Source organism: Ptychodera flava, chromosome 3, assembly GCF_041260155.1.
Source record: "Ptychodera flava strain L36383 chromosome 3, AS_Pfla_20210202, whole genome shotgun sequence".
NCBI classification, from domain to species: domain Eukaryota; kingdom Metazoa; phylum Hemichordata; class Enteropneusta; family Ptychoderidae; genus Ptychodera; species Ptychodera flava.
This window is the reverse complement of record NC_091930.1, coordinates 11,749,706-11,773,874: the sequence shown is the minus strand read 5'-3', so window position 1 is coordinate 11,773,874 and position 24,169 is coordinate 11,749,706. Positions and strand designations below refer to the sequence as shown.

Sequence of the window (24,169 nt, the reverse complement as noted above, 5' to 3'; positions counted from 1 at the left end):
TCACAAACTTTCAGGAATTTGTACAGCAAAAAACCAAAGAAGAATTGGAATGTTTGACATTAGAACTGCTAAGGCGACAGCCTGGAGCATGGGCTGATTTGCAGCACAATTACCTTACCCGGCTCCTCAACCTGGACCTAACCTCGGCTCCAGTCCTCCATGGTGCAAGTATGGTCAGTGTCAGGAAATGCCCACACAGGCGCTACACGTCAAAGCCAAGGATGCATCACTAACAAAGGCTTGTTCAACTACCTTGTCCTTGATGCAAATGTCTTGGAACTGGCAATGCGTTGGAATGCAGACACATATGCTGAGGAACATCAGAGAGACAACGCCTGTTTTCGTCACTTTGCATATCGACAGTATATTTACTGGCAACATGGCAGGCTGGGTGCTGGCAACCGCCGTGTTGTCCCTTCATGTTGAGTTTGGGCGATCAGAAGAAAATTTCCAAGTCCAAATAACATATATGTTGGCTATAGGGATGGAGAAATACAAGACTAGGGCAAATTTATTAATTGACCGTTGAGTTTCAAGAAAGGGTGTTTATTTCTACAAATTGCAACAGTTGTTTGTATAGGGTTAAAATGCATATATTTTCTGTTTCTGTGTTAATGTATGTATGTACACACACCAGACATATGTATATACACTGCCACATTCATACATATTTACTTACACACAGGCATGCATGTATGTGTGCATACATGCATGATGTAGGCATATTTGTATGATGTAAAGATGTATACATGTGGCAGTGTATGTACATATGCATGCATTCATGCACGGCAAAAATTCACCAACTCTAAAGAGTTTTGTATTCCCCAGAACATGATAGCAGTCCCTACATATTCATGACACATGTAAACTCTGTGTACATCAAAATTCTTCTTTCCAAAACTGCTTGTTTGGAAATTTGTTATCAAAAGTGGTGACATTTTGAAATGAGTGTTAACGTTATACCATTACCACTTTATATTTTGTGAGTAAAATGTTTACAGCTATTTTTCAGTGATACATGTATGCACAATTGCCTGCCGTGTATGCAACATTTCTCCTTAACAAAATTATCATTGCTGCCATATATAATGGAATTTCTATGCTGTTGTAAAATTATATTTTGTTTTATTTTCTTTTTGTACTTCGTTATACATCTCTTAGTGACAGTTAGGGTTGAGTGCCACTTTTGATTTCATGAACTACTCTTGATCTTACATCCTGGTACTTCTGGTCATACATGATTGTTCAAAATCAACATTACGGTGCAAAAAGATAAATGTTGCTTTTGATACACAGTTGTAATAAATCTATGACATTAGTGAACAAACAGTTAGATTTTTAGTTTTTATTCAAACCAGTGAATTAACACTAACAAATTCCATAGCCAATATAGTTGCATATACAGATCAAGAACAGGGTATTTCAATACCATATAGAGATTTTTGTTTTGTTAAAAGATCATGCTATAACACATGGCTGCATTTAGTATGGACTTGTGAAAATTCTGACATTCTGTTTTGTCCTTTTGACAAAACACTGTTTCAATGTCATATCAAACATAGAAACTATCAGATGATGCCAACACATTGAATTTATTTTGGTGAATTTTACTCCTTTTCAAAAGAAAATGTAGCATATGTATCTGCTGCAATGCTCAAATGCATGAGAATAAATCATGTTTTATGATAGATTGACATTTGTCTGTATTTGTCTATGTTGTCTTTTGGTGTTCAGGAACAACACATTGGATGAGAAACTTTGACAATGTCTTGACAAGAAAATAGAATATTTCCTACAGAAACTGTCACACAAACTATTATACAACATGTGCATTCTTACTAGTGCACAAAAGTGTGAGTTGTCATTTTCACAAATGTAAACTGCTGAATCTGTGTTTATTGAGAGTGTCCAATGTATAAGGCAATATGTTCCTTCGTATCTGAGATAGATCTCCTTTAGACGAGCTCTTCTGATGTTGTGGACTTCGCAAACCTGCTCGCATGAGCCTCTACTAAGTCAGCAATATTTGGAGGGTTCATAATTGACAGTCTTGTATGTAGATGACAGGGATCATTTTCAGCTGATGGAACATATTGAGATAAATGACCTCCTACTCCAAGGCGCATTTCAAAAATCTGCTGCTGAATGTCATTTATGTAGTCATACTTCTTTTTGGCTACCACAGGTACTGGATAAAACCTCTTTGGCATCTTTGAATACTTGCAATAGTACCTGCAAAAGAATGTAATGATATTTATCAGTGATTTGACCTTGGTTCTATTCAGGGAAGGGGGGGTACTCCCATAGAAAAGGTGTATGTTTATGTGCCACCCAAATGGGTAACTTTTTCATGAAAAAATCCCTAAACATGGGTCAATTTTTCTGAACAAATCTCTAATTATGGGTTGATTTTTCATACAAAAACCCTAAACATTGTTTGATAAAAAGGCAAACCTTCACATGTCACAGAATAAAGGTGAAAATTCCCAAAATTTATCAAAGAAATTCCTAACAATGGGTCATATTTATTTGAATGTACATGAGTATATGTATTGAACTCAGGTGGCACACCCCATATGAAAATATCAAGAGTGCCCCCACCCCCCATCCCTGAGGGTTCAATAGTGGCTAGCAATTAGTCATAGGAAAATTACACATCATGCACAAAGCTGAATGCATATCTTGAACACAAATACCAGAAACACATTCACATACATGACCAAACACAAACATGTAAATGAATTCACAAACGAAAAAAGTTATAAACACACATACAATGAAAAGACATGTGTTGAGTGTTGTTTCTGCTTCCAATCAATACACTTAGATAAAGTGCATAGTATTCAGCTGTCAACAAACTCATGCATGTGCAATGAACATGGTTTACTGCTGAAGAATGAATTCACTTTCAGATGTGAAAATGTCCAAACTCAGCAAGAGCAGTTAAACAAATACATTCTAAGTTGGGTTTATTAAAAGACTCAAAGACACTACAGCTTTAAAAATTTTGGCAACCTTGAAAATGACAGTGTACAGGTACATTACCTTGGTTGTCTATCTACTGCAACTTCTTTCTGCTGATTAGCATGTTTGTTGAAGTCTATAGCAGCCAACACTGTCCGTGCTTTGTAGCCAACAAAACTGAAACATTTGTAAAGATGGATATTGGTGAATAATACATTCCTGATACGAGATTACTATAATAAGACTTACAGTGGTAAGAGAATAGAAATAACATCTCCACTTACAAAATGATATTTCCATCAATAGGTCAGTGGAAATGTCATCGTCTCCGAAAAACATACGTAGAAAACATTTCCAGAATTCATGATCAAAAGAATGATCCACATACACCACAGGGGACACGTGCTTGTTGTTTATTTGTGTCTGTTTGTGTGTATGTTTGTGTTTGTTTATTTATTTTTAATAAAATAACAGCGAAAAGCTGTTTTGTTAATATTTGTCAATAAAGAGCAGTTTATTTATTTATTTGTTTGTTTATTTATTTGTTTGTTTGTTTGTTGGTACGTATTTCCGATGGTTAGGGTTAGGCTTAAGTTAGGGTTAGGGTTAGGGTTAGGGTTAGGCTTAAGTTAGGGTTAGGGTTAGGGTTAGGGTTAGGCTTAAGTTAGGGTTAGGGTTAGGGTTAGGCTTATTCACTCCCTCTATATATTGAGACAAGGGGAGCAACTGGGATTCCAACATCTGTATTTTCAAGTCAAGAAAAACACACCAAATATATGCCAGACAATTGAAATATTGGGTTTGTGGCAGCATCATGTCCTGTACTTATCACACCTATCCTTTAATTCGATGGACAGAGCAAAAATCGGCGATATTTAGCATCTTTCTCCTTTGATTCGTACAGTTTGTACGGCAAAACGTAAGTGTCACACTTTGGCGGGTTAGTACGTCAGTGAAATTCAAATCGGACCAATCAGATAGCTTGTTAGCCCTGCCTTGGCCCGAACTGGAGACGTTACCGTTGTGGGGCTCGAACCAGGATGATTTTACTTTGGCGCATTTTGCCATGTTCATTTTCCCTTACGAATCGTCGACAACTTTGTATGCCGCAACATTCACTTTTGTCTTATGAGAAGAAGGTTCCACTAGAGAGTACTTCAACTATACATCTGTGCGAAACGCACTCATTTCCAATCAGTTCGTGAGATATACGAGCCTAAATGGAAAAAACATGAGCGTAAACCCGGAAGTAAACAAATACAGAGAGACCGTCGCCACGCCACGGTTGAATTTCCGCGGCTGGAAAAGTTGTTCTTGGTATTGGTTCAATTCTAATAGTTTTCTAGCTATCGAAAGTAAACTACGGGCAGTAACCTTCCAACTACGAACAATACTGTACTCGTCCGAGTACACTATAAGCCCCCGGTTCGGCAACACTGAACGGTGGTAAAAACTATGGGAGGGGCTCGAGCATCCCATTTTTTTCTGCCACGGTCGCTTAACTTATGCTAATTTTATGCACGATTTTTTCAACTCCTCTGGATGTGTCTATCGCTTTCCAAATCAACTTTATCCAAAGGTATTGATTACACAATCTCTGAATACAGAAGTGACATTTTGGTAAAATTTCAGCGTCGAAAAAAAACCCAAACTTGAAACAAAGACGTCATGTACATGTATGCTGCTGATCTGAGTGTATGTGAACTGGCATGGCATGCATTGCCTACACGGAAAGGCAACTCAATATTCCTGTATCAAACCGTATACATCTTGTGAAAACAACAACATAGCAGTGATTGTAATAGTCACCAGGAAAAAAAGCTTCACAAATGAAAGGATAATTGCTTCAAACAAAAGCAACTGCATGTTCAGAAGATGAAAACAGAGATCGTGGCCGTCAATGAAAATAAACCATGGCAGACGTGTGTGAGACTATTCTATTTAGGCGACGGGGTGAGCAGGGTCAAAGAATCAAGAAAGTACTGGAAAAACGTGTCATTTTCCTTACGTTGCTGTCAAGGGAACTCGAGTTTTCCCATTGTTTTTACATCTTTTAATGGGTTAAAGTATGATCCGTTGTCATGAACAGTGAATCAACGACTTTTTTGTTGCATTCTCGATATCTGCGAACACGTATTAGTCACAGGCACGACTGCATCTTGCTGTGGTATAGTCGCTTGAGAACTGGCGTTCACGTAGTGTTGTGAGTCTAACAAGCTGCCTGATTGGTCCGATTTGAATTTCTCTGACGTACTGACCCGCCAAAGTGTGACACTTACGTTTTGCCGTACAAACTGTACGAATCAAAGGAGGAAGATGCTAAATATCGCCGATTTTTGCCCTTTCCATCGAATTAAAGGATAGGTGTGGTAAGTACAGGACATGATGCTGCCACAAACCCAATATTTCAATTGTCCGGCATTTATTTGGTGTGTTTTTCTTGACTTGAAAATACAGATGTTGGAATCCCAGTTGCTCCCCTTGTCTCAATATATAAGGGAGTGAATAAGTCTAACCCTAACCCTAACCCTAACTTAAGCCTAAGCCTAAGCCTAAGCCTAACCCTAACCCTAACTTAAGCCTAACCCTAACCCTAACCATCGGAAATACGTATCAACAAACAAACAAACAAACAAATAAACAAATAAACAAATAAACTGCTCTTTATTGACAAATATTAACAAAACAGCTTTTCGCTGTTATTTTATTAAAAATAACAACTAAACAAACACAAACATACACACAAACAAACAAACAACAAACAGACACAAATAAACAACAAGCACGTGTCCCCTGTGCATACACTAGTGGAATGGTGGTCATGCACACTACAGTAGAAAGTGTATAATACTGAAGTAGGTACATTTTTATGCTGCCAAGAATGACCACACACTGAATTTTGATAGGAAGTACAGCTTAGCTTTATTTATATACATTAACTAAAACCTTTGTCAAATATTGTGAACTGTAAGAGTATGCTTTGATCTTCTTGGCCATATAGCTTTCATAATTTTAATTTGACACAAAACAAAGAATTTACTTATATTGGTAGAATGTGTTTTCCATGAGATTCTATAACTATAAAATTCAAAGTAATATGATTCACCAAATATTATTTGTACTATCTTGTGTCATCTGACAATACTGCCATATCCCACTAAACAACAGTATGTTCCATGCAATACAGCTTAAACCTTGTGAACGCTACATTTCAGTGTAATGTAACAGTTTGGACTTAAAATTTTGAGGAAACAAGCAATAAACACTTACGAATATGAAAGGCGCTTTGGTGCATACATCAAAAGATGGCTGTGGAAGGATTCTAAGAATCCAGTATGTCTGAAATACAAAAAGGATACATTTAAAATTTGCATGCAGTAATAATGCTAAATATCATACGCATCCTAGATCAAAACAAGCAAGATCGTTTTCACTTGTATATTTTTGAATGAAATGCTGTTTCTGTGTAAATGTAGATGTAAATCAAGCTGTGTGGTAAATTGATACAGGCTTGTCATGGGTACTGTGATATGGAATGACAAATACTGATTTCACAGCAAAATCACAACAAATAAATTTCTTAGCATACTACTTTTGACACTTGCAAAAGTGGCATGTATGTTCTGAACTTTGAAAATTTTCATTGCAGTGATAGTGACAAAATTTTCATTACTGCAAAATATAAACTTCTACCGAAAGTTGACATAGTAAGGGATATTTTCATTAGACGCTTGTCTTCTACAATCTTTCGCAGTGCTATATGTGACAGTGATCCTCTTATCAACAATGGTATTCGTTCACCATCACTGAGCGGACCATGTCCACACTTTCCATATGTTCCATCATGATTGAGAATCCACTCATGTTCATCAACTACATGGTGAAGTATGCCAAACCAAATGGCCTGAAAGAATATACAAAGAAATGCAAACTTGAAAGAATAACATAAGTTGAGGACTGCCAGTTGCAGGGTATCTGTGAGCCTGTGAAGAATCATTCAGGGCTCGCAATTAACTTTTTTTCCTGGTAGTTCACTTGGGCTACCATTTTCTGAAGTTGGTAGCCCGTGACAATGGCTGGTAGCCCATGCATACTTTAGTTCAGCAATATCTTTTTTCGTTAACCAGACAAGAAAAAGCTATTTTTCAAGATTCTGCCAATAAAGTGAATTCTCTCGTCATTTGCTATGAATATTGCACACTTTTAATACCCAAGGAAACAGGTATAATGGACGTTAGTGATACTCAAAAGTTTGGTGACCTATTGACAACTCTAAATTCACTCTCAGAGTTGTATGCAAATTCTGATAGTCGCCATGACAATGATTCGACCTTCTCAGCACTGAGACATATTGTAGCAAGTCTAAAAATAGACCATGGGCTTTCTGTAGGGAGGAGGCATCTAATTTCTGTGTCATTGTGATTGATATATTTTGATCAAAATGCAACAAAAATGCATTTTCATTGGCTATCACTTCCTGTGCCTGTCATTCAAGCATGACAGTACAGATATAGAAACTTTGTTGTAAAGTTCCGCCGCATGGTCGTCTTCGTCAGGCCTTTCTTTGTCCAGCTGGGTTTGACTGCATTTAGCTGGTCCTAAAGTGACAGACCGGACATGACACGCCAAATACTGACTGAATTTCATGTCCCCGGCTTTGGTAGTCCCTGTGGGCCCACATTTAATGGATTTTGGTAGCCCTAGTGAAAAGTTGGTAGTCTGTGGACGCGAGACTACCGCTAATTTCGAGCCCTGTCATTGCAAGAAACAAAATCAGCATTAAACAACATACCTTCATCTTTCTCTCACTGCCATTGCATTCCTTTGCAGCATACCAAAAATGATTCCTCAATGCATTTGCCCAGGGTACGTAGATCCTTGCAAGCTCTTTGTTTGGATGCCTGCCAAAAAATCAGACAACGTTAAAGAGTTTTGTTTTTTGTTTTACTTTGGAAAGAAAGCGTCTGGTTTTCAACAATATTTTCATTTACATTTTTAAAATTACAATGAGACGTTTCATGACTATTTGCACCTATTACCAGTCTATTGCTGTAATAAATGAAACTTTCCCCTCAGAATGTCAACTTTCATTAGCAAATACTATAAAACTAACAAATACTGCAAGTTAAACGTGTAACAAGTTTTCTTTCACATTACACTTAAAATTGATAATCAAATACTGAAATAAACACATCTGATGAACAATATTACCAGTAGGTTTGCAATGCATTATCATGTAAATAAAATCTAACACTATCTCACCTCTAAGATTTTCTTGTGGATATTTTTGCCCCCATGCCATATGTCCCAAGAATGCTTGATTTCGGAATATTTTTCACAGCGTCCTGAAATTTGGTAAAAAATGCGTAGTCCACATAACATAACATATATAATTCAGTGGATGAACAAATGCTGTTATTGTATAACACTATAATACATGTATTTTAAAGACGAGAATTATGACACCTGGGCAGATAATCAAATTACACACTTTGCTCATGATAATTGCAAACAGAATTGTCTGAAGACTGTTGCATAACAGCTGCACTGCAATACAGAGACAAAGATTGCATGATTACAGTTTAGAGAAATCTGTCCATTACCATTTGTACCATTCTTGTACTTTGTACACATTTACAGAAAGTTTGTGTTTGGTTGTGTGCATTTATACACCACTACACTGAAATTTAGGTGATATGTGGAGCACACACTAACAGTGTATACTAGAGTGTGGTGTTTAGTTAAATAAAAAGTGTGAGAGCACTCATAGTTCCCTTTATACAGTGAAAATTGGTGTTTCAAATAAAGCAGTCACAAACTAACAATATACATATTGACCACAACTTACGCATGGCTGCTGCTATCTGTGTATGAGCGTCAGTTATCATTTCTCCCATGTCCAGCATTCCTGTCAACTTATCCATTGATCTGTCAAAGCCCAAACGTTCCATATTTGGACTTTTTCCATTTACTTCACGCACATCAACAGTCTCTGTGTGGAGAATAACCTGCTTGGATGTGTCACCCACATTATATGACAGATACTGGGCTGAGTGTCCTGGTGAGTCATTACGATCATCTCCACACAGAACCACCTTCTCTCCATGAAAAAGATCCTGTTAACTCCAACTGCATGGCTTCCCAGTACTTCTGAATGGCGGGAGCTGCATAGAGTTTTTGTACCCGTAAAAATGTACTGGCAGAGATACAAGCTATATTGGCAACCTAAAGAGCAGTTCAATCTTCTGAAGCTATTCCCAGACAGTAAGATACAGGCAGCAGTTTGTAGGTTGCCAGCAAAGATGCCATCAAAACGAGGTTGAGACTGCCATCTTCCACCAAGATGACCTGCAGAACAACTCCAAACAACAGTAAGTGCAGTACCTGTTGTTGTACTGTATAGAAGTCTCCTTTGACATCCCTGCCGAGCACATATCCCCATAGGCACGTTTCAGCAAGTTAAGTATTGCTGGAACAAAAGCCAGGCACTTCTTGCAATAATTACATCCATGGCATTGGTCACATCGTCTCCAGCTTCTGCAGCACCATTGTCATCTGTTCCATACTGTTCTGTATCAAAGACAACTTCCTCAAGCGACATGTTCTTGTCATTTCTGAAGAAATGATTGGAATAAGTATGAATTTACTACTAGCCAATATCAACAACAACAACTGCAAATTAGTAGTGTACATTTTTTAAGTTCAAAAGACTACAAAGGATCTCAGAGAGATCAATCAACATTTTTGCCTGGAAAGTTGACATTAAGTAGCTAGCTCACATTTACATCCAGGGAAAAAAGATAATAAAATGTATCAGCACCCCACGGAGGGTAACTAACCCTAGAGTTCTGAAAGAGACAGCAAACTCTCTTTCGTCTTCATCTTCACTGGCAGTATGTGTGTCTTCAGATTCACTGTCACAGTCAATTCTGGTACAAGTAAAATATTATAAATACATTATAATATCAGTGGAAATTTAAGAGTAGATGCTAATGATATCACTGTGAAATATCAACGCAACATTTATTTCAGTGAAAAAAACAAGTATCATACCTCACAGATTGTCCACATGATTTTACTTGCATAGGAGTAGACGATGCAAGGGGAAGAAAGCTTGAATCTGAAATTATAAACAAAATTTGACATTCGTTCAATATACACAAAGTATTCTATTGTTTTTCATTGTTGTAGGTGTAGCACCATAATTCTCTTTCAATAGTACATTGATAGTCTGCCCATAAAAGTATAAGCAAATTATTAGATTATTAATTAATAATAAAAGTGCTATTTATGATTAAAAAAACAGGAACGTATAGTACATACCCATAAAAAGTAAAATAATTGATTGAAATTATTGTAAAATTTTAAACATAAAAATCAAAATGATCTACACAGCATGCTAACAGTTCTGATATCCGAAATGCATTCAAATTAATCCTCCATTAAAAAGGAGAAATACATGTATACCATCCTGATTTTTAAAAGTTTTAAAAGGAAAAATTTTAGTATTCATTTACTGTTTACAAAGCAATGAAAATTGGTTTTCTAATCAATAGGCTAGTCAAAATATGCGACTTATTTTTGTCTACATGTATTCATACATAATTTCTTGTGTGGCTCAAATTTGACTCTTGCAAATGCCATTTTGGCAAGTTCACTTTTTACTTGCCAAAACATATGTAAAATTGCTTACAGTAGATTATCAAAATTGAGTTATCCTGGGCAATTTTATAGTCTTTATTTGAGCTCTGTTCCAAACAAATGTAAATGTACATTACAACTATATATACAACTATATAATTTTATAACTATATATATATATATATATATATATATATATATATATATATATATATATATATATATATATATACACACACACACACAACACACACACACACAACACACTCTGTTTTGCACATACAATTACCTGATTCCCTGCTTTTAATTGGTGTAGGTAAACTACAAAAAATAGTCAACAATAGCTGGTCATTTTGTAATCTGTTTAACACGGAGACCCTTTTCTACGACATGAGCTTACTTGCACAAAGTAATTTCCAATAATGTCGTCAACAACAACAACAACAAATCAACAATGAAATATAAATGGACTGAGTCCAGCTTTTGGGACACGTTTTGATTGATTGATCGATTTGTTCAAAATCAACTTTGAAATTATGTACTTCATTAGATTATTACCACGTCGCCATACACATGGATTCTTGACACCTCAATTTCACAAAGAGTCAACAGTCATGTAAAGTTTCGCGTATATTGCGTGTGACGGTGCCCGGCTATGGCAGCGCCATCTGCCAAATCGTCCGGCTACCTTGTGACCTGTACAAGTTACAATAGCCTGTTGAAATATATCGAAGTGGTTTTTGTGGTGGAGAATTGAAAAAGGAACAGTCAAAGCCAATGTTCCATGGCAATCCATGCCGGGTCCATGTCACAAAACAACTACGAGCGACAACATAAGCGAGGGAGAACACAGAAATATCGCACACATTGTGACAGTCTGTGTACGCGTACACGGTGAACATCCGTCCCAGTAGCTCTGCATGGCAGGGCTGTGTGTTACCGGCGTTATACGACCTCCAACCCCACCACAACCCTGCAGATTGCTATAGAAAAAACTGCTGGTAGCTCCTCGGTGGTAGGAGGCCTTATAACGCCGGTAACACACATCCAAGCTGCAGTACAGTAGCTCTAAGTTTTGCCTGGGTAAATGGGTCGTCCGACCCAAATACCCAGGCAACACCTCGAGCTACTGTACTGTAGGCTACACACAGCCCTAATACGCAGAGCTCAGAGCTACGGTCCCAGGAAAGACTCACCTTCTGTGTTGGAAATATTACTTCCTGCACGTTGGATTCCTTGTCCTAGTCCTGCTGCTATCAATGTCGTTGATTGGAGACCTTCTTCCCAGTTTTCTCCTATGGATCTCCTGCTCGTACTTCGCGGTAAACATGTACATTCCCGTTCACCATGTGGTAAAGGATTACAATCTCGGCAAAATAGGCGATGAATTTCGGGTAAATGTAATGAAAACACAGCGTTAGATTCTTGGTTATAGTTCACGGATTTTGCATCTATCCACTGGGGGTAAGATCTTCCCAGATACACTTTTGTTGCGTCCCTCGTTTTGTAGGCTTTCGCTTTGGCCTCTGTCACCAGTTTCGGTAGTTTTGTACACTGGACGGGATGGGTAAGCCGCCATTTTAAAAGTTAGGATAAGTGCAAGGCATGCTGGGAGCTGTTACCTTATCAACGACGCCGTAGTATGGGACCCATATCACACAGCCGCAAACGTTACAACTATATCCCTTTAATAGTCGCGCCAGCGGCTTACTGACTACGCATGCGCAGATTCATAATATACTATGCGAGTAACCGGAAGTGTACCCTACTTTCATGGGCGCCGCCATGTTTTTTTGAGTGCTCGTAAATAAACAAATACGAAACGTGCAAATTATTATTTTATAATATGCCATTTGTGAAATATTATTACTATGCGAGTAACTGGAAGTGTACCCTACTTTCATGCGCGCCGCCATGTTTTTTGAGTGCTTGTAAATAAACAAATACAAAACATGCAAATTATTATTTTATAACATGCCATTTATGAAATATATCTCTCTTATTAGCCAGTAAGTATTATTATCCACCTTGTCGCTGTTACAAAATATCGTTAATATCACGCATAAAAAAGTAGATAGAGGGAGAAAACTTGCGCATATGAACGGAGCATACACAAAGAATGCTGGGATTGAATTTTGAAAAAAGCAGCCCCTGTGTCAATAACTAGATTCAAAAATTGCCAGTTTTTAGACGGAACGTTATAGTTTTCAGCTTGCAAGTGGAAGGTGGGCAGTGCTGTTACCATTGCTATGATAATGATGGCATAATACATCCCTTGTTTGACACAAAAGGCTGTTATCATGATAAAATTGCCAATTTTTGTCCAATATTTTTACAAATTACAGAAAATCTATACCTGCATGATGCTACAGGGTTTGACATCGTGGTAGTACGTGAACTGCTTTCATCAGAGGGAAACTGGGTATAGTTGTCATGCAAACGTATATGGAGTAACAATTAATCTATTTTATCATGAATCAATACAATAACATTTCAATATTAACCCTTGCGCGACACCAAGGGCTGAGCCCTATATAATATTAGACAATAATCTGTTTACCTCCTTCATAACATCGGAAATAAATTGCGTTCCCAAATCCGACAAAATTTCTTGCGGTTGCCAACTCGACTATAGATATCAACCTAAGCTTCTGTCACTGCTTCTGTTGTAATATGCTTCAACACAACTGCTTCTGGGTAACGAGTAGCATAATGCCCCAAAGTTAATACATGCCGATTACCACGGTTAGTTTCAGGATCGATCGGACCGATCAAATCCACTGCAACTCTCTGAAAAGGAACATCAATCAACTGCATACTACCCAATGGCATTTTTTAGACTCGACCTTTGGTAACGTACGTTGACAAATGTCACAGGAGCGACAAAAATGGACAATATCGCCATGTATACCTGGCCAATAAAATTCAGTCGCAATTTTATCACGAATTTTTTCGCACCAAGTGACCTCCTCAAATAGAATCATGAGCCAAAGCAATGATATTTTTACTGAATTTTTAAGGTACCACCAACAGTGTAAATACCTGGCCATGGTCAGTTTTTGGATACGAGTACTCCCTATACAAAAGGCATTTCTTTACAAAGAAACGAGCCAAATTTGCTCTACCCGTATTTACCTGTTGACCAGAAACCGCCAATTCTCTGGCATGTTTTAATGAGGGGTCCAATTGTTGTGCTTCCTTCAGCACCTTTGCAATAACCGGCTCCTTAATATTTCCCTCACTTATCTATGGGACAATTAACTTTTTCATCTGCCACTTCTCTACAGCCTCTTTTTGAGCCTTAGTCTGCACTGCACTCACAACTACAGACTTCGCTGGTTCAACAATAGCGTCAGACTCACTCACCTGACTTACAACATCAGCATCATTTCCAGACAATGACTTACTAACAACTAGGGGATCATTCCAGTTCAAGTCAGGATCCGTTGGCGCCCAAACCATATCAACATTACCGAATACTAGGTCATACGCAGGGGACTCCACAAATATGACCTCCACTTCACTTTTGAAAATGGGAGTATTCACATGCAATTTTGCAATAGGAGCTCTCCTACATGTTCTGTCAATCATGATATAAGTACAGACTTCACCCATCATTTGGGAAGGTTCAACAAGCCCTTTTCGAATGACAACACAATTACAACCACTGTCTCTCAAAACATTTACTTTTTGTCCATTTACAACAGCATCCACAATAGGCATATTATGTGTTGATAATTTATTTTCAGACAAGCTGGTCATACTCATTACAGGCAACGCATGCCCACATTTTAATTCAACCTAACTCCTTCCTTGCAAATTCATACAACCATTTGGTTCAACACGAGGATTATGAACTTGAGCACAGGTTGCATTTGGACCTCAACAGTAAAATGACGTGGTTTATCATCGTGTAATGCACTGGCTACCAAACGAGAACTTTTAGGTTTGTCCACTCAAATTTCGGTAAAACATTTAGAACTGATATGTCCCAGCTTGTGACATCGAAAGCAAATAACAGGACCTTTCTTGTCAGTATTTGGGTTGTCCTCACCATTAACTTTTTTACTAGCATTAACTTTGGAATAAACAAAATTTTGACCTTTAAACCTGTTTTTATTATGAGTCCTTGAAACCCATCTGTTCTATCGTCTCAGTGAAACGGTCAGCATTTTCAGCCATCTCGCCAATATTAAGAAGTACTCTTTCACGTAAAAACAAATACAAATCCCTGTCACATCCACTCAGAAATTGCTCCCGCAACAAAACACTTTTCAGTTTATCATAATTTTGCTCAATTTTAGCCATAGAAGCCCAACTTTCAAAGCAGTGTTCCAGACGTGCTATATATGCTTTAGCAGTTGCAAACTTCTCCTGTTTACTGGAACAAAATTTCAAACGAAACCCCTCCTCATTAAGTTGGTACCGCTTCAACAAGGCTTATTTTAATATGTTATAATCATTAGCTTCAGCTGCTGCAATTGACGAATAAACAGACAATGCTTTCCCACTCAGCAAAGCACTCAAACTAGCTGCCCAAGTTTGCTCTGGCGAACCATGGCTGGTTGCAAATTTCTCAAACCGAAATAGATAGGCATCCATTTCATCCGCAGCGTCGTTAAATGCAGGCAATTTAGGCGCACTAGCTTTAACGCGACATGAAGTAGCAGTAAGAGCAGGAATTTCCTCCCCCTCTAGTGGTTCGGATTTGTAAGCTGACGATTTCAATTTTTCCATTCGCCCACTATGTTCGCGCTCTTCCATATCTTTCTAAAGTAGAAATTTATAATCCTCTTTCTCCTTTTGATTTTGCAATTCTTTTTTCTCTAATATTTTGTTCTCTCAATTGAACCTGTACAAGTTGGTCGTCACGCTCTTTTTGCAATTCCCTTTCGCGCTGATTGAAAGCTCGTTCTTTTTGTCTTTCTTTTCTCTGCACATCCTGCTGGGTTTTAACAAATTCTTGAAGAGTTTGGCCTTCGTAACCTAATTCTTTACCAAGGGCAACTAACTCTTTCAAAATCATTTTATCAGAATAACTGATGCCGAACCAGTAGTGATACACTTTTCCAAACAGCAACTCTGGTATTGCAAGGATTAAAATGAAATAAATAGAGAAATTCACTATTCGACAATACCGGACAAGCCCCCAATTGTCACAAAATGGTATGGACTGTCCTTGTCAACTCGAGCATGAGTTTAAAATTGCCAAATATGAGATTATAGGAACCAGAGTGAGTTGTGCGGAAAAGATCTTAGTTTCACTTATGATTTAACTATTCTTTAATTTACACCACAATAAACAAAATACAAAAAGTATGCACATTAAAACACTCCTCTAAAAACTCAATATAATAATGCCTCAATATAATAAAACCTGAAAAATTTCGTACGGACCTCGACATTGCATAAGCAATTTGTTATAATTTGTAGGCAGGAACACCAACACCAAATCGCCAACTTGAAGTTTTATGGGTTTTGCAGTACGGTCGTAATATTTCTTATAGTGTAACTTGGATTTAGCCAATTCGTTCTGAGCCAATTTACAGGTTTGTTCTAGTCTCTCGCGCAAGTCTAACACATACGAATACATACTTTTAACTTCAGGGGTTTCTTTTGTCCACAATTCAGATAAAATGGTCATGAGCCTCCAACATTACGTCCATACAACAACTCAAAGGGAGAGAACTAGTACTCTCTTGAGGGGTTTCCCTGTATGAAAATAACAGAGAATTTACATATTATCCAAATCTTTGGGTCGTTCGAAAGCAAGTTTATGCAACATACTCTTCAAAACAGCATTGAATTTTTCACAAAGCCTATTGCAAGCGATGATACGAAGTCGTTGTCAACTGCTTAATGGACAATAATCTGTTTACCTCCTTCATAACATCCGAAATAAATTGCGTTCCCAAATCCGACAAAATTTCTTGCGGTATGTCAACTCGACTATAGGTATCAACCAAAGCTTCTGCCACTGCTTCTGTTGTAATACGCTTCAAAAAAACTGCTTCCGGGTAACGAGTAGCATAATCCACCAAAGTCAATATATGCCGATTACCATGGTTAGTTTCAGGATCAATCGGACCAATCAAATCCACTGCAACTCTCTGAAAAGGCATTAATCAACGGCATACCACTCAATGGCATTTTTGAGACTCGACCCTTTGGTAACGTACGTTGACAAATGTCACAGGAGCGACAAAAATGGACAATATCGCCATGTATACCTGGCCAATAAAATTCTGTTGAAATTTTATCATGAGTTTTTTTGCACCCAGATGACCTCCTAAAAAGAATCATGAGCGGGTGACGACAGGTTTTTGCACATAAAAGCACAACTCACAAAAAAACAGTATCTACAGTCATCACAAGTCAAACGACAGAGCAAGCACTGATTACCGATGATACAGTGAGTTCCTACTTGCTTGACGACCGTAAACTAGAAGACAGGGATGAAGACGTAGACAGCAGAGTTCATAGTTGCTTGACGACCGTAAACTAGAAGACCAGGACGATTCAACCTCACTCCTTCCTTGCAAATTCATACAACCATTTGGTTCAACACAAGGATTATGAACTTGAGCGCAGGTTGCAATTCGGACCTCAACAGTAGAAGGACGTGGTTTATCATCGTGTAATGCACTGGCTACCAAACGAGAACTTTTAGGTTTGTCCACTCCAATTTCGGTAAAACATTTAGAACTGATATGTCCGGCTTGTGAAATCGGATGCAAATAACGGGACCTTCCTTGTCAGTATTTGGTTTGTCCTGATCATTAATTTTTTTACTAGCTTTAACTTTGGAATAACCAAAATTTTGAACTTTAAACCTGTTTTTATTATGAGTCCTTGAAACCCATCTGTTCTATTGTCTCAGTGAAACGGTCAGCATATTCAGCCATCTCGCCAATATTAAGAAGTACTCTTTCACGTAAAAACAAATACAAATCCCTGTCACATCCACTCAGAAATTGCTCCCGCAACAAAACACTTTTCAGTTTATCATAATTTTGCTCAATTTTAGCCATAATAGCCCAACTTTCAAAGTTATCCTCCCCCTCTAGTGGTTCGGATTTGTAAGCTGACGATTTCAATTTTTCCATTCGCCCAATATGTTCGCGCACTTCCCTATCTTTCTAATGAAGAAATTTATAATCCTCTTTCTCCTTTTGATTTTGCAATTCTTTTTCTCTAATATTTTGTTCTCTCAATTCAACCTGTACAAGTTGGTTGTCACGTTTTTTTTGCAATCCCCTTTCGCGCTGATCGAAATCTCATTCTTTTTGTCTTTCTTCTCTCTGCACATCCTGCTGGGTTTTAACAAACTCTTGAAGGGCTTGGCATTTGTGACCTGATTCTTTACCAAGGGCAACTAACTCTTTCAAATCCATTTTATCAGAATAACTGAATGCCGAACCAGTTGTGATATACACTTTTCCGAAACAGCAACTCTGGTATTGCAAGGATTAAATTGAAAAAATTAGAGAAATTCATTATTCGACGATCCCGGACAAGCCCCCAATTGTCACAAGATGGTATGGACTGTCCTAGCCAACTCGAGCATGAGTTTAAAATTGCCAAATATAAGATTATAGGAACCAGAGTGTGTTGTGCGGAAGAGAGCTCACTTTCACACAATTAATTATGATTTTACTATTCTGTAATTTACACCAAAATAAAAAAATACAAAAAGTATGCACATTAAAACACTCCTCTAAAAAGTCAATATAATAATGCGGGTGACGACAGGTTTTTGCACATAAAAGCACAACTCACAAAAAACAGTATCTATAGTCCTGACAAGTCCAACGATGGAGCAAGCACTGATAACCCATGATACGGTGAGTTCCTACTTGCTTGACGACCGTAAACTAGAAGACCAGGGATGAAGACGTAGACAGCAGAGTTCATAGTTGCTTGACGACCATAAACTAGAAGATCATAGATGTAGACAGCGGACTGGCCGGTAGCAGGTACACCGTGCGGACGTTATGCACGTGGTTGGTACATCGGAGCTCACAACTGCTTGCTGGCCGGGCTGACAGGTACACCAGTTGAGTACACCACTCACCAGAAAGACGTGTAGACGGCTAGCACCCAACTAACACTCAAACGAACGTCTATGGTGACTTCACAACCTGGAGTAAGCGAGTTCCCTTCTCACAATATTCAGTCTGTCCAACCGCGACCTCATAACTGTTGTGTAACGAATAGCAACCTACGCATGTAGCACATGTAGTATGTAAATATTTCTAACCTGTCGCACTCATCCGTCAGTTCTGCTCTTATTCTCAAACATCATCTGATCTGCCTATATCTACAATACGTAAATTCTCTGAAGTAACAAATACATCTGTCGTTCACCCAATAGAAATCAAATAGGTCACTTGCAATGTACTGAAAGACCAGTGACCTACAAACACACAACCATAACGTGACACTACTCTTCCCTTTGAAACAAAAATTGTGAAGGCACTTTTTGTCAAATATAGACTTTTTCGAGTTTTACCAGAAAAATACAGTACTTAATAAATGAAACCAAATACAATTACATATGTAATATATATGTTTTTTTTCCTGTTCCACAAATTACAGTATGAAACAACTTACAATTCTAAATTCCAGCAAATGGTTGTGTGATAAACACAAAATACCATTTAGTTCCAGTTTTATTCTATGGAACTACGGCTTAGGTAATCAGCTCCAATATTTTCAGTACCTTTAATAGCAGACACATGGTAGTCAAATGATTGCAAATACAGTGCACTTCTCATCAACATACTATTGGCAATTTTAGCTTTGTTCAAATAGATCAATGGTTGATGGTCTGTCTCTAAAATGAACTGCTTCTGATACAAATATTGCTGACATTTCTGCAGTGCCCAAACAACTGCTAGGCATTCTCTTTCAATCACGGAATACTGTGTTTCTCTTGGCAGCAATTTTCTGCTAGCATATACAACTGGAACTTTCCCATCAGGATGAGTTTGAAATAAAGCCACTTCCAATGCTACATAGCTTGCATCAGTACGTAAAATAAATGGTTTACTGAAATCTAGGAGTCTCAAAACTTGCTCTATACTTAACACATCTTTCAAAAAACAAAACGTTCTTCCTTGAGCATCGCCCCAATTGACCTTTCTTGGTTGACTTTTTTGGGTCAAATCCGGGAGAGGGGCTGATATAGCAGCAAAATTTGGGACAAATTTTCGGTAATATCCAGCCAAACCTAGGAATGACTTTACTTCGGTTACAGTTTCAGGACATTAAGCTTTGACAATAGCCTTTGTTTTATCAGGCATTGTCATCAAGAGACCTCTACCTACACCATGACCAACAAACTCCAATGAGGCATAACCAAAGAAACATTTTGTTGGCCCGGCAGGTTTTCTTCCCATGTTACACTACCAGTGAGAATGTCATCCAGAATATTTGTAACATTGTCTAGCTGTGACAAAACCTTTTTCATTGCACGGTTAAGTTTTGATGGTGCATTGTTTAAACCAAACGGCATTTTACGAAATTGGTACAATCCAAATGTGTAAGGAAAGCCGTTTTTTCTTTTGCACTTTCCTTCAAGGGGATCTGCCAATAACCTTTAGTCAGATCTATCTTGGTAAAATATCGCCCTTTGGATAAACGGGCAAACAATCCATCTGGATTTGGCATTGGTTCCGAGTCAAAATGTTGTTCTGAAATTGATACAGAATCGATTTGAAACATTTTTTTTACCAAAACTATTTGGGAGGCATTAGGAGATTCAGATGGTTCTATGATTCATGTGTAACATCTTTTGAACTTCTTTTTTGACTTCCTCTGTTTTGGCAAATGATAGAGGGTATAGCTTCGATCGAATGGGCTCAGAAGTGGTCAATTTAATATTATGCTCGCCAACTGTGCTGTGTCCTGGGAGATATGTGACCACATCTGAAAACTCCCTGAGCAGACTTTTTATTTGATTTTGTTGTTTTTCGTCCAACGCAGGCGATGCATGAACGTCCGCAATGGACTCAGTCGAATCCGTGGATAAAATTCCAACCAGCTTCAATCTCGAAGAGGACACATAACAATGAGATTCGTCACCATCAATAACAGTGCTACCAATTAATGCATTACACCCAACTATGACAGAATCAGTACATGGATCAGTTACATTACTTGTGTTACCACTAGCATCTGTCACTCCAATACTTTTTCAACAAATTTGCATGGTATAATTTAGACTTCCCATTTACATCAATACGGTAGTCTAAACTCCTTATAACCTCAATAATTTCGTACAGACCTCGACATTGCATAAGCAATTTGTTATAATTTGTAGGCAACAACACCAACACCAAATCGCCAATTTTCTGGGTTTTGCAGTACGGTCGTAATATTTCTTATAGCGTAACTGGGATTTAGCCAATTCGTTCTGAGCCAATTTACAGGTTTGTTCTAGTCTCTCACGCAAGTCTAACGCATACTGATACGTACTTTGACTTCAGGAGTTTCTTTTGTCCACAATTCAGATAAAATGGTCATGACCCTCCTACATTACGTCCATACAACAACTCAAAGGGAGAGAACCCAGTACTCTCTTGAGGAGCGTCCCTGTATGCAAATAACAAAGAATTTACATATCTGTCCCAATCTTTGAGTTGTTCGGTAGAAAGTTTACGCAACATACTCTTCAAAACAGCATTGGATTTTTCACAAAGCCCATTGCGAGCCTAATGATACGGGTCGTTGTCAACTGCTTAATAGACAATAATCTCTTTGCCTCCTTCATACCATCCGAAATAAATTGCGTTCCCAAATCCGACAAATTTCTTGCGGTATGCCAACTCGACTATAGATATCAACCAAAGCTTCTGCCACTGCTTCTGTTGTAATACGCTTCAACACAACTGCTTACGGGTAATGAGTAGCATAATCCCCCAAAGTCATACATGCCGATTACCACGGTCAGTTTCAGGATCGATCAGACCAATCAAATCCACTGCAACTCTCTGAAAGGGAACATCAATCACTGCACACTACTCAATGGCATTTTTGAGACTCGACCCTTTGGTAACGTACGTTGACAAATGTCACAGGAGCGACAAAAATGGACAATATCGCCATGTATACCTGGCAAATAAAATCCTGTTGCAATCTTATCATGAGTTTTTTCGCACCCAGGTGACCTAGCTCCTAAAATAGAATCATGAGCCAAAGCCATGACATTTTTACTGAATTTTTGAGGTTTCACTAACTGTGTAAATACCTGGTCATAGTCAGTTTTCGGATAAGAGTACTCCCTATACAAAAGGCATTTCTTTACAAAGAAATGAGCCAAATTTGCTCTACCCGTACTTACCTGTTGACCAGAAACTGCCAATTCTCTGGCACGTTTTAATGAGGGGTCCAATTTTTGTGCTTCCTTCAGCACCTCTGCAGTAACCGGCTCCTTAATATTTCCCTCACTTATCAATGGGACAATTAACTTTTTCATCTGCCGCTTCTCTGCGGCCTCTTTTTGAGCCTTAGTCTGCACTGCACTCACAACTACAGACTTCGCTGGTTCAACAATAGCGTTAGACTCACACACCTGACTTACAACTTCAGCATCATTTCCAGACAATGACTTACTAACAACTGGGGGTTCATTCCAGTTCAAGTCAGGATCCGATGGCGCCCGAACCATACCAACATTACCTAATACTAGGTCATACACAGGGGACTCCACACATATCACCTCCACTTAACCTTTGAAAAGGGGAGTATTCACATGCAATTTTGCAATAGGAGCTCTCCTACATGTTCTGTCAATCATAATATAAGTACGGATTTCACCCGTCATTTGGAAAGGTTCAACAAGCCCTTTCCGAATGACAACACAATTACAACCTTTTCTTTTGTCCATTGACAAAACCATCCACAATTGGCATATTATGTGTTGATAATTTATTTTCAGACAAGCTGGTCATACTCATTACAGGCAACGCATGCCCACATTTTAATTCAACCTAACTCCTTCCTTGCAAATTCATACAACCATTTGGTTCAACACGAGGATTATGAACTTGAGCACAGGTTGCAATTTGGACCTCAACAGTAGAATGACGTGGTTTATCATCGTGTAATGCGCTGGCTACCAAACGAGAAATTTTAGGTTTGTCCACTCCAATTTTGGTAAAATATTTAGAACTGATATGTCCCGGCTTGTGACATCGAAAGCAAATAACGGGACCTTTCTTGTCAGTATTTGGTTTGTCCTTATCATTAACTTTTTTACTAGCTTTAACTTTGGAATAAGCACTTTAAACCTGTTTTTAATATGAAATTGGTCCTTGAAGCCCATCTGTCCTCTCGTCTCAGTGAAACGGTCAGCGTATTCAGCCATCTCCCCAATATTTAGAAGTACTCTTTCACGTCAAAAACAAATACAAATCCCTGTCACATCCACTCAGAAATTGCTCCCGCAACAAAACACTTTTCAGTTTATCATAATTTTGCTCAATTTTAGCCATAGAAGCCCAACTTTCAAAGCAGACGTGCTACATATGCTTTAGCAATTTCAAACTTCTCCTGTTTACTGGAACAAAATTTCAAACGAAACCCCTCCTCATTAAGTTGGTACCACTTCAACAAGGCTTATTTTAATATGTTATAATCATTAGCATCAGCTGCTGCAATTGACGAATAAACAGACAATGCTTTCCCTCTCAGCAAAGCACTCAAACTAGTTGCCCAAGTTTGCTCTGGCCAACCTTGGCTGGTTGCAAATTTCTCAAAACAAAATAGATATCCATCCATTTCATCCGCAGCGTCGTTAAATGCAGGCAATTTAGGCGCACTAGCTTTAACCCGACATGAAGTAGCAGTAAGAGCAGGATTTCCCTCCCCTCTAGTGGTTCGGATTTGTAAGCTGACGAATTCAATTTTTCCATTCGCCCAATATGTTCGCGCTCTTCCCTATCTTTCTAAAGTAGAAATTCATGATCCTCTTTCTCCTTTTGATTTTGCAATTCTTTTTCTCTAATATTTTGTTCTCTCAATTGAACCTGTACAAGTTGGTCGTCACGCTCTTTTTGCAATATCCATTCGCGCTTATTGGAAGCTCGTTCTTTTTGTCTTTCTTCTCTCTGCACATCCTGCTGGGTTTTAACAAACTCTTGAAGGGCTTGGTCTTCGTGACCTAATTCTTTACAAAGGGCAACTAACTCTTTCAAATTCATTTTATCAGAATAACTGAATGCCGAACAAGTAGTGATACACTTTTCCGAAACAGCAACTCTGGTATTGCAAGGATTAAATTGAAAAAATGAGAGAAAATCACTATTTGACGATCCCGGACAAGCCCCCATTGTCACAAGATGGTATGGACTGTCCTAGCCAACTCGAGCGTGAGTTTAAAATTGCCAAATATGAACTTATAGGAACCAGAGTTTGTTGTGCGGAAAAGAGCTCACTTTCACACAATTAATTATGATTTAACTATTCTGTAATTTACACCAAAATAAACGAAATACAAAAAGTACACACATTAAAACACTACTCTAAAAACTCAATGTAATAATGCGGGTGACGACAGGTT

General features: G+C 38.2%; 1 long non-coding RNA gene across 1 annotated transcript; it reads right to left on the bottom strand.

Annotated features, from left to right (window-relative positions):
- Positions 1-3,051: 3,051 nt before the first annotated feature.
- On the bottom strand, positions 3,052-8,299 carry LOC139125001 (uncharacterized). Its single transcript, XR_011550127.1, has 5 exons — positions 8,227-8,299; positions 7,757-7,865; positions 6,658-6,868; positions 6,235-6,303; positions 3,052-3,141 (listed from the first exon to the last, which is right to left on the bottom strand). It is a non-coding gene; the product is annotated as an uncharacterized lncRNA (long non-coding RNA).
- Positions 8,300-24,169: the final 15,870 nt, after the last annotated feature.